Consider the following 10000-nt stretch of genomic DNA (forward strand, 5'->3'; position numbering starts at 1 on the left):
ATCGTTTGTTTTATCAGGCAGCGACACGTTTAGAATGAATGTTTATTAAACCATTATATTTGGCTTTTGCATATACAACTTTACGTTAAGCTTTTATTTACCAATAATTTTCAAACATACACAGATGGTTCTTTACAATGGAATATAGACTGGCATTTGTGGGACTAAGTTGCAGCAGGGAGGCATATAAAGCCTCCCCCCAGTAAAGTGTAATAGTTGCTTTCTGGACGAGACACGCAGTCGATTTGATTAAAAAAATATTGAATTAATCGATTTCACTGACAATAAACATGTGGGTTGAAAATTTGTTAACCGTCATTCAATTGTGGCGAACGTCAGATCTTCTGTGTAGTCTGTAAGTAAGAACAAACCCAAAGTTTGCAACCAAAAAGGCAAGCATTGTGGTTCAATTGCGATCAAAACAGAAACGAGCCTGCCTCTGTCTTATCAAGGAAGCAACTGTTTATTTTATTTTATTTTTTTACAGTATCATTTGCATTAAAGTTTAACGTATAAATGGCAAGTATCGTTAACTACTTGCGTTCTTAAAAGACATTTATTATTTCAAACACGCCCTTTGTTTTATATGAAAAAAATACTCGTCATTGTATAGTATTTTGCAGTGATAACACTAAAATGCACTTGCTATATTGGGTTAGTGTTAACTTGGTTAAAAATCGATCATCCTTTTTTTATCTATTTTTTGGGGGGTATCGATTTCGATACTTATCAGACGCAATCCGATATACATATTACGCAACAACATCTGACATACATCAAGCATATGTGTGTGCAATTTAAATAAATAGGTCAAAAGGTGTCTAATTCAACAGGGAACGAAATCTCAGACGTACACAAAATTAAACTTATATGATAGTAGATTATTTTATAAAATCTAAAATAGGTCAGTGCAATGTGAACAACAATGTATTACGGATTATGCCGCAGCATCTAAAGCTTCCTCCCTGTACTCTGTGGGTATAAACTTACGGGAACAAGTAATCCATCAATTTAAGAAAAAAATTGCGATTTACTGATACAAGGGGGCAATGGTGGCCTTATAGAAGTACAGGATACTTTCAGGGGTGAGTAGCTTTCTAGCACGGTAGAGAGAACCTAGATTTTTCGCAGTGGTCCTTGCAATGCTCTCAATGTAATTGTTTCAACTCATGTTTCCTGTGAACGTTAGGCTGAGGAGTTTAAAAGATGTGATTTCAGACAAAGAGTCTTTGGCAATTGCTATTGGTGATAGAGATGGTTTCTTTTAGTTATTGAAGGAAAGAAGTTTAGTCTTGGCAGCATTAAATGTGACCATTCAGTTTTGTCCCCATTCTACTAGAGATTGGATGTCATCTTCTAGTGTTTCTGCCATTTCTTTAGATATGTGTTCATTTGTTATCCTGTCGTCTCTGTTATAGAGTGTGGTATCATGAGAATATAAACCTATCTCAGATACAATTTTGTCAGGGAGGTAATTTATGAATATTAGGAATAATAGAGGTTCAAGGATATACCCCTGAGGCACTCGCGCATTTATATGATATTGTTTAGATGTACGGCCATCGAGGACGAACTGGAATTTTCTCTTATCTAAGAAGGATTTAATTATGTTAAATATTCTTCCAGTCATACCGTATGATCTGATTTTTTTGAGAAGACCTTCATGCCATACCCTGTCAAAAACCTTAGTTATATCTAGAGATACCGCTTGACCCTCCCCTGCTTTGTGAAGTGAATGGTATATACGCTCGGAGATTACAGTTAGGATGTCTGCTGTGGGACGGGCTTGACTAAATCCATATTGTTGTACGGTCAAAAGTATAGCATCTGTAAGGTGATGAACTAGAGCTTGGTTAATTATGGACTCAAATATTTTGACAAAAAGTGGGAGGAGGCTAATGAGGTGGTAATTTACTGGGTCAGTTCTTTCGCCAGAATTCTTGAAAACTGGTAGTACAGAAACAGTTTTCCAGCAGGCATGGGAGCGAGATTCATTAAGGCGTTTGTTGTAAAGTTTGGAGGAATCGAGCTACTTCGGCGGATCACTTTTTAATAGCACAGCCGGGATGAGATAGCATGCACCTTTTTATAATATCTCGTTGTTTTGAGCAATGGATCTTCTGTTTGGCACTAGAGTTTAGGGTGATTTCAACTATTATCACCATATGATCAGCATTCCCAAGTGTGCTGTAGGCATTCGTTACACAATCATCAGGAACTGTGGTCAGAAACAGATATAAAAGTGATCCGTGTTGTTCTTGCTGGTCAGCGAAACGGGTTTTAAATGTAGCAATTGTTGATAGGCTATGAGTTATAGAGAAGCTATGTGTTGTGCTACCAGCTGCGTCTGTGTAAGTAGAAAATTCAAGCCAGTTGTTGTGGTGGACATTGAAGTCTCCAAATATATGCACTTGTGCACCAATGTCGAGGGAAAGTGCTGTATCACTGCTGACAAATACTTTGTTTATTAGGACACAGTCCTGCATCGAGGGAGAGCGGTAGAGAAAATAAAAAGTAACTAATATTATGTTGCATGTTAAGCCTAATGCACATAAAGAATTGCTCGTCCGATTCTAATTTTGTTCTATAGTCAAGTGGAAGGTGTTTCGAATATAGACTCCAACCCCGTGCATATGTCTATCAGAGTCCTTACGGCAGAGTGGGAAATATCCGGGAATGTTAAAGTAGTTGCGGGGGATGGAGGAGTGTAGGTTAATCTCAGTTAGTGCTAAAATGTCCGGGGTGTTTTCGGTCTGTTTCGTAGCGCAAAATCAATCACTTAATTGTTATAACTATTGGTGGATCTGTTCATCCCTTAACTCATCCGAAGAAATAGCTACAACCAATCCGTCAAAAGGAATTAAAATGTGAATTGACACTGTGAAAAGCTGAAAACTGGAAGAGAATCTGCAGTTGCCTTAACATTTTTCCTTTATGCCATATAGAATTTTAATCAAACAAAGTCATTAAACCCAATAATTCGTGCTAACAATTTAATTAATTTATGAATCTTCTAATAATACGTTCTATTTAATAATTAGTAATTTTATTAATTCTAACTTATGTATACATACTTATGAACATATTACCAACAAAATATAAATTAGAAAATATAAATTATAAATCAATATACGTGCTCCTATATACGAAACAAAACTAAGCTGCAAAAAGATAAACCAACAATTCGTACTGACAATCTCAATCAACCTATGAATCTACTACCAGAACGTTCTATTAAATATTCAGTAAATTTATAAATTCCATGTTGTGTATACATACGTAAATGAAAAATAATATCAACATGAAAATAATATCAACAAAATTATAAACCACCATATATGTTTGTATGTACGTAACTACACTAAGCTACAAAAAAAGGAAACACACACACACACACACACATATATATATATATATATATATATATATATAATTTAATTTTAATTCAGAAAAATATAATTTTTAAAAACGAAGATTATTACTTCAACAAAATACAATTTGGAGTACTTTCCTTAACTCATGGATTTTCAATATAGGCACATCTCCTCAGACAAAAAGTCAATAACAAAATATATCTAAATAGAAATAATGTTGCTATTCAGAAAATATACGAAGAAAATATATTGAAGATTAAAACAATGAAAGGATATTAAATTATAATATCCGAGTACTCAAGGATCACAACTATACTCGGATACGATATTTCATATCTTTCCATTGTGCTAACCTTTTTTTCTTCATCTATCCCTCTTAAAAAGATTGTTTTAAAAATATATTTAGTTTGGAAATGTTTTCAAATGGTAAATCAGGAAACTTTCAAAGCCAAATTTCTGACGGAAACCCGATTAAAAAGATTTCCCCAATCTCAATACATCTTATGTTAAATCGCGAGTCTGTAGACTTAAAACTACAAATTGGCAGAGTAATTTAATAGGGAAATGTATACAGACAGAACGACACACAAATAATTTTAATCATATATATATATATATATATATATATATATATATATATATATATATAATTATTCCCCCTGCCAGACAACATTGCAGCCAGCAAGAGATACGAAAGGCAACAAACCGAAAGTTCAAGACTCGAGTTTCGCCCTCATGTGGACTCATCATTAAGGCACATCCCAACTCAGGATTCGAAACCCAACTGAGATAACGCGTCGCACACAAGAAAGTCTTATAAACTATAAAAGATCAAGCAAAGGAAATCCGACAGTGGAATGCACCTACCGTCGTCTGGACCAAGGGATTTGATCATCGCAATAAGCCTTAACCGAAGTCGATGTCTCACTTGTAGGAGTTTATACCCGCTAGGGGTGTCATCACGGCAATCCTATTCTAACGGGCAGTATGTCTTTACAGAATGGGTGAAAGAATATATAATTATTTCCATTGCCAGACAACATTGCAGCCAGCGTTTGCTCAGTTGGTAGAGTGCTTGCCTCGCATGCAAGAGGCTCGAGTTTCGAATTATGAGTTCTGTATATCTAACTGATTGGCCCAAATGAGGGCGAAACTCGAGTTTAGACTACCGATTTGCTGGCTTTTGTGGCTCTTGGTGGCTGCAATGTTGTCTGGCAGTAGAAATAATTATATATTCTCTCACACATTCTGAAAAATATGTATATATATATACACATGTATATATATACATACACATACATACATATATATATATATATATATATATATATATATATATTAGTGGAACGTACAATTATCGCGCCAAAGTGATAGAAGCTTTCTGTCATGGCTCACAGTAACACAATGTTCAACGAGCGAGATCGGAGATGCACCGTTGTGCAGCTCATAAAATCTATCGATTGATGTTTTGAAAATAGAACCAGTTCCGACACTCACAAAATGCATTTCCAGACGGCTCACCGCTTGAGGGCAGGGCTCAACGACCTTTTCGGCAACACTATTTTGTTTGGGGGGTATCAGGTTAGCGTCACATCATGCTACCAATGTGTACCTGGATGTACTGCAGAAGGTAGTGACTAACTGGTGTGACCAGGTTTCTGCTGCCAGACACTCTGTGTGGTAGCAGGATTCCGCTCCTACCATAAGTCCAAATAGACCCGCGGTTGACTTCAGAAGGAATACAATGATTTTTCAAATCTATGTGTATAGTAACACAAACTGTTTGAATGATAATAAAACAAAATGATGAAATGAAATACACACGCATGTTTGTAATAACTGAAGCCTATTAAACATTTTCCCTGTGTAAACTTAGAGTAAGAACAGACCATTATAATGATTAAGTAACTATCGCTCTAGCACCTGTAAATATAACTTCGTTCGGAATATTACATGAATTTAAGATATTGAATAAAACTGACTGAAAATAACCGGCAATATTTCAGGAGATATTGACAGATAGTTTGACCATATTGAACTTATATGTGCAATCTGTGTTCGCATTCCTATAATTTTTTTTCCTATGGTGGAGAAATCAGCCTGATTTTAATAAACACACACATATACGTATGTGTATATAAACCTATCACTGTTTTCACACACACACACATACACACATATATATATATATGTATATATATATATATATATATTATAATACATGTGTCTATAGATCTAAGTATATATGTAAATAAATGTGTTAGACTAAATATACAAGATTGTAAATAAATCAAACACTCGTTTAGTATATATGTTATGAGTGGTCCTAGAACACCCCCCACACACCCACCCATTTTCACTTTTATAGATATATAGATGTATGTTTTATTTCAGACATCAAATAAAAAGCGATGCGTTGTCAAAGTTTAAAACGTCAATAATTTTACATCACATATTCATTTTTTATGTAATGAAGTTCAATTTTTGCTAAATTCTAAAACTTATATTATTCCAATAAACTAGTACTTTATGTTTTAAAAATAGTGTCATCTTTATTTTACAGATACTACATATTAATGAAAATTTCGCACGAATGTGCCATTGCATACCAATATCTATTTAAAGCGTAGTGTAAAATAGAAAATTTGATGAGCATATCATTGTTTAATGTTTTCTCCAACCAAGATGTTCAAATATTCTATATTTTCTTGTAAATGTCTTTTAATGTTTGGCTACGTAATATATCGTTAAAACTAACCATGGATTAGGATAGACATTGGCGCACATTATCACTTCAATAAAAAATGACAGCTAAGAGAAAGTAAGTAAATTTAAGCAAAGAGTGGATGCAAGGCCGCAAGTTTATATGCCTTCCCGATTATATGATTTTAACGTATATCGACATGTTTTTCAAATAAAATATGTTCCTTTCTCAAATACTCGCTTTTTAATGCAGTCTGAAATTGTAATATTGTGAACCTTTATAAAACATTGTAATATTATGGACCTTTATAAAACATTGTAATATTATGAACCTTTTTAAAACAGTGTAATATTATGATCCTTTATAAACATTGTAATATTATGAACCTTTATAAAACATTGTAATATTGTGAACCTTTATAAAACATTGTAATATTATGAACGTTTATAAAATAGTGTAATACTATGAACCTTTATAAAATATTGTAATATTGTGAATCTTTATAAAACATTGTAATATTATGAACCTTTATAAAATATTGTTATATTGTGAACCTTTATAAAATATTGTAATATTAGGAAACTTTGTAAAACATTGTAATATTATGAACCTTTATAAAACATTGTAATATTGTGAACCTTTATAAAACATTGTAATATTATGAACCATTATGAAACATTGTAATATTATGAACCTTTATGCAATATTGTAATATTATGAACCTTTATAAAACATTGTAATATTGTGAACCTTTATAAAATATTGTAATATTGTGAACCTTTATAAAACATTGTAATATTATGAACCATTATAAAACATTGTAATATTGTGAACCTTTATAAAACATTGTAATATTATTAAACTTCATGAAATATTGTAATATTATGAACCTTTATAAAACATTGTTATATTATGAACCTTTATAAAACATTGTAATATTATGAACCTTTATAAAACATCGTAATATTATGAATCTTTATAAAACATTGTAATATTATGAACCTTTATAAAAGATTTAATGCGTTGTAATAGTTTGTGTAAAATTGATGCTTATGACATTTTTCTAACTATTATTTTCTTAATCGAAATCTACTTGCTTTTCCTTGATCACAAACATGAAAAAATATTACATGCGTATTAAGGTTTATAAATACATAAATATCTATTTCCACGGAATTTATTGGTCGGTTTCCGACATGTTGAATTAGTTTATAGATTGTTACGTCTAGGAATTTAACAATGCAGTGTATCCTCGAAGCGACGCTTAAATATGATTTAGGTTCTTTTCAGAATTGCTACACCTGGTTTTCTATATTAGATGAAAACATGTCGCAGCCAATTTGTAGTGGACTAAAACCACATTACTTGAATTATCTTGTAAACATCTGTTTGGATTATTTGTTTAAGTTAAGATTTTTTGGATCGCCCTTCTATTTAGTATTGTTTTTTTTTTTAATTTAATTTATATATATATATATATATATATATGTGTGTGTATATATATATATATATATATATATATATATATTATTCTTTCTCATACATTCTTTTGTTCCGACCTTTTCCTTTTCTCTACCACATCCGTTTTTGATGTTATTCACATATGCTTTATTACTCCTCGTTTATCATCGCCAAGGTTTGTTTTTTTTATTTCCAACTGCTATGACGCATATTTTATTCACAGTTTTTATACAGATATAATGACCATCTTTCTTGATTTCTGATGAGAAGCAATTAGCTTCGAAATGCCATAGTCGAAAATGTTTTTTCATCGTTAATTTCTTTTTCATACTTATTGTTCAAATGATTGTGTAAAATATTCTTTAACTCATATCCATCACCTTTAAACTTTAATATATTAATTACTATTTTAAATCCGTGGACTTCTTTATATATTGATAGTTTTGATATATTAAAGAAAATAGTCCTCTTGATGTGTATATATAATAGCTATATATATATATATATATATATATATATATATATATATATACATAAATATATATATATACATGTATATATATACACACACACACACATATATATATATATATATATATATATATAGATAGATAGATAGATATACAGACATATATACATATAAACACACCCATATATTCCTTGAACCCGCGAAATCTAAATAAAAGCTAAAATTAAATTAGAATATCGTTAAAAACCGAGACTCATTTAAAATAGTCCCCCCCCCAAAAAAAAATAGGCTAAAAACTAAGTTATAGGAAGATGTTCTTGACTGTAAGGGTTGTACGTAACTAAAAAAAAAATATAAATATGAGCTCCATTTAATATAGAGGGAAAAATAAACGTGTTCACAACGGATTGAAGAACTTGTTGGGAATAGTTGTAAGCGTTTCTGAGGAGTGACTGGATGGAAGATTTACAGTTCTATGGACGAGAGGTAATTGTCCATCCTTTCACGAAACAGCTGTAAGAGCTTAACGCCAGAAAAAGTTAATTTCTATTCATGTGGGTTGTGATTTTATTCAATTTACGTATATATATATATATATATATATATATATATATATATATATATATATATATATATATATATATACTAGCATTTCAAGTCCGGCGTTGCCTGGGTCTTTGGATGTGTGTGTTGAGCCAAAAACAAAAGCGATAATAGGAAGGCAGACTCGAACCCGCATTGCGAAGGAATAAAAGAACGGGAGAAACGTGACGGTTCTTCTCTTACGAGCACCGTCAAAGCGGAGTGATGTAGGCTTGAATTAACGCTAGACAATCGAAAAGAGCAGATGACTTTCCAAAATATCGACGATAAAAGCGATCCCTCCCTGTCGAAAAGTGTCCAGTTGAGAGTGAAGAAATTAAAGTTTTAAGCCAATGTTTCAGTATTTGTCGTCTGAGTGGTCGAACTTCAAAATAATACTGACGTCGTTTATATATTGGATGCTAAAATTTTCGCCCCAAACCGATTAAAAAGCTTGCCCTATCTCTGAATACACTTTATGTAAAATTTCATATGTTTAGACCAGAAATTAGCTGAGTAATTCGGTATATACCGCAGACGTTCAATTTTTTTGACATTGACACCTATTATGACCCCTTAAGATTTATTGTTTATGGCTCAAATCAAGTTATTTAGTTAGATCCATGTCCAAGCAACCTATATCAAAAATGCAATCGTTTATACCGAAATTGGCGGAGGAGTTTGGTAGAGTTCTTAAAGGTCTAATCGTTTTATTTTGACCCCTTAACAGCCACATTTCTGGCCGAAAATTGATTATGAAGATTTCCGAATTCTCACTACCTTGTATATCAAATTTCAAGACTGTAGAATTAAAATTGACAGGGTTATTGTGTATGGAAATGTACACAGACAAACATACACACAGACAGACACTTTCACTTTTACGTATGAATATATGTCAAGATATATATCTAATCTATCTACAATTAAATCTTGAATTTTTCATTACAATGTTAATATCCCAGCCTATAAAACAAATAAGTTTTGTACAATTAAAATATAACAAATTCACTACATCGAGAAATACAATACATAACCAAGTAGAAACAGTAGAACAGCTAATAACTTTATTTCAGGTTAAAACTTAAACTCTTCTTAAAATAAAACATAATTTTAAAAGATTTTTACAAGATATTTTTGCCGATTTTTTTGTAAAATTCCGTTAATAATATGTGGAATACTATTGAATTGCTAGACACATTGCTACATTTAGTTTGGAAAGTTGCCAAGCATATATATCAGATTTACCCGTAATCACAAACTAAAAAAAAATAACATCACCACAAAATAGATATCTACTCCATAACAGAGGGTAAATATTCTACTGAAAATTAAAATTAGATCATCGATAAATAGCATATATATATATATATATATATATATATATATATATATATATATATATATATT

This window comes from Euprymna scolopes, chromosome 14, assembly GCF_053919585.1.
Source record: "Euprymna scolopes isolate OS-2025 chromosome 14, ASM5391958v1, whole genome shotgun sequence".
NCBI lineage: Eukaryota > Metazoa > Mollusca > Cephalopoda > Sepiida > Sepiolidae > Euprymna > Euprymna scolopes.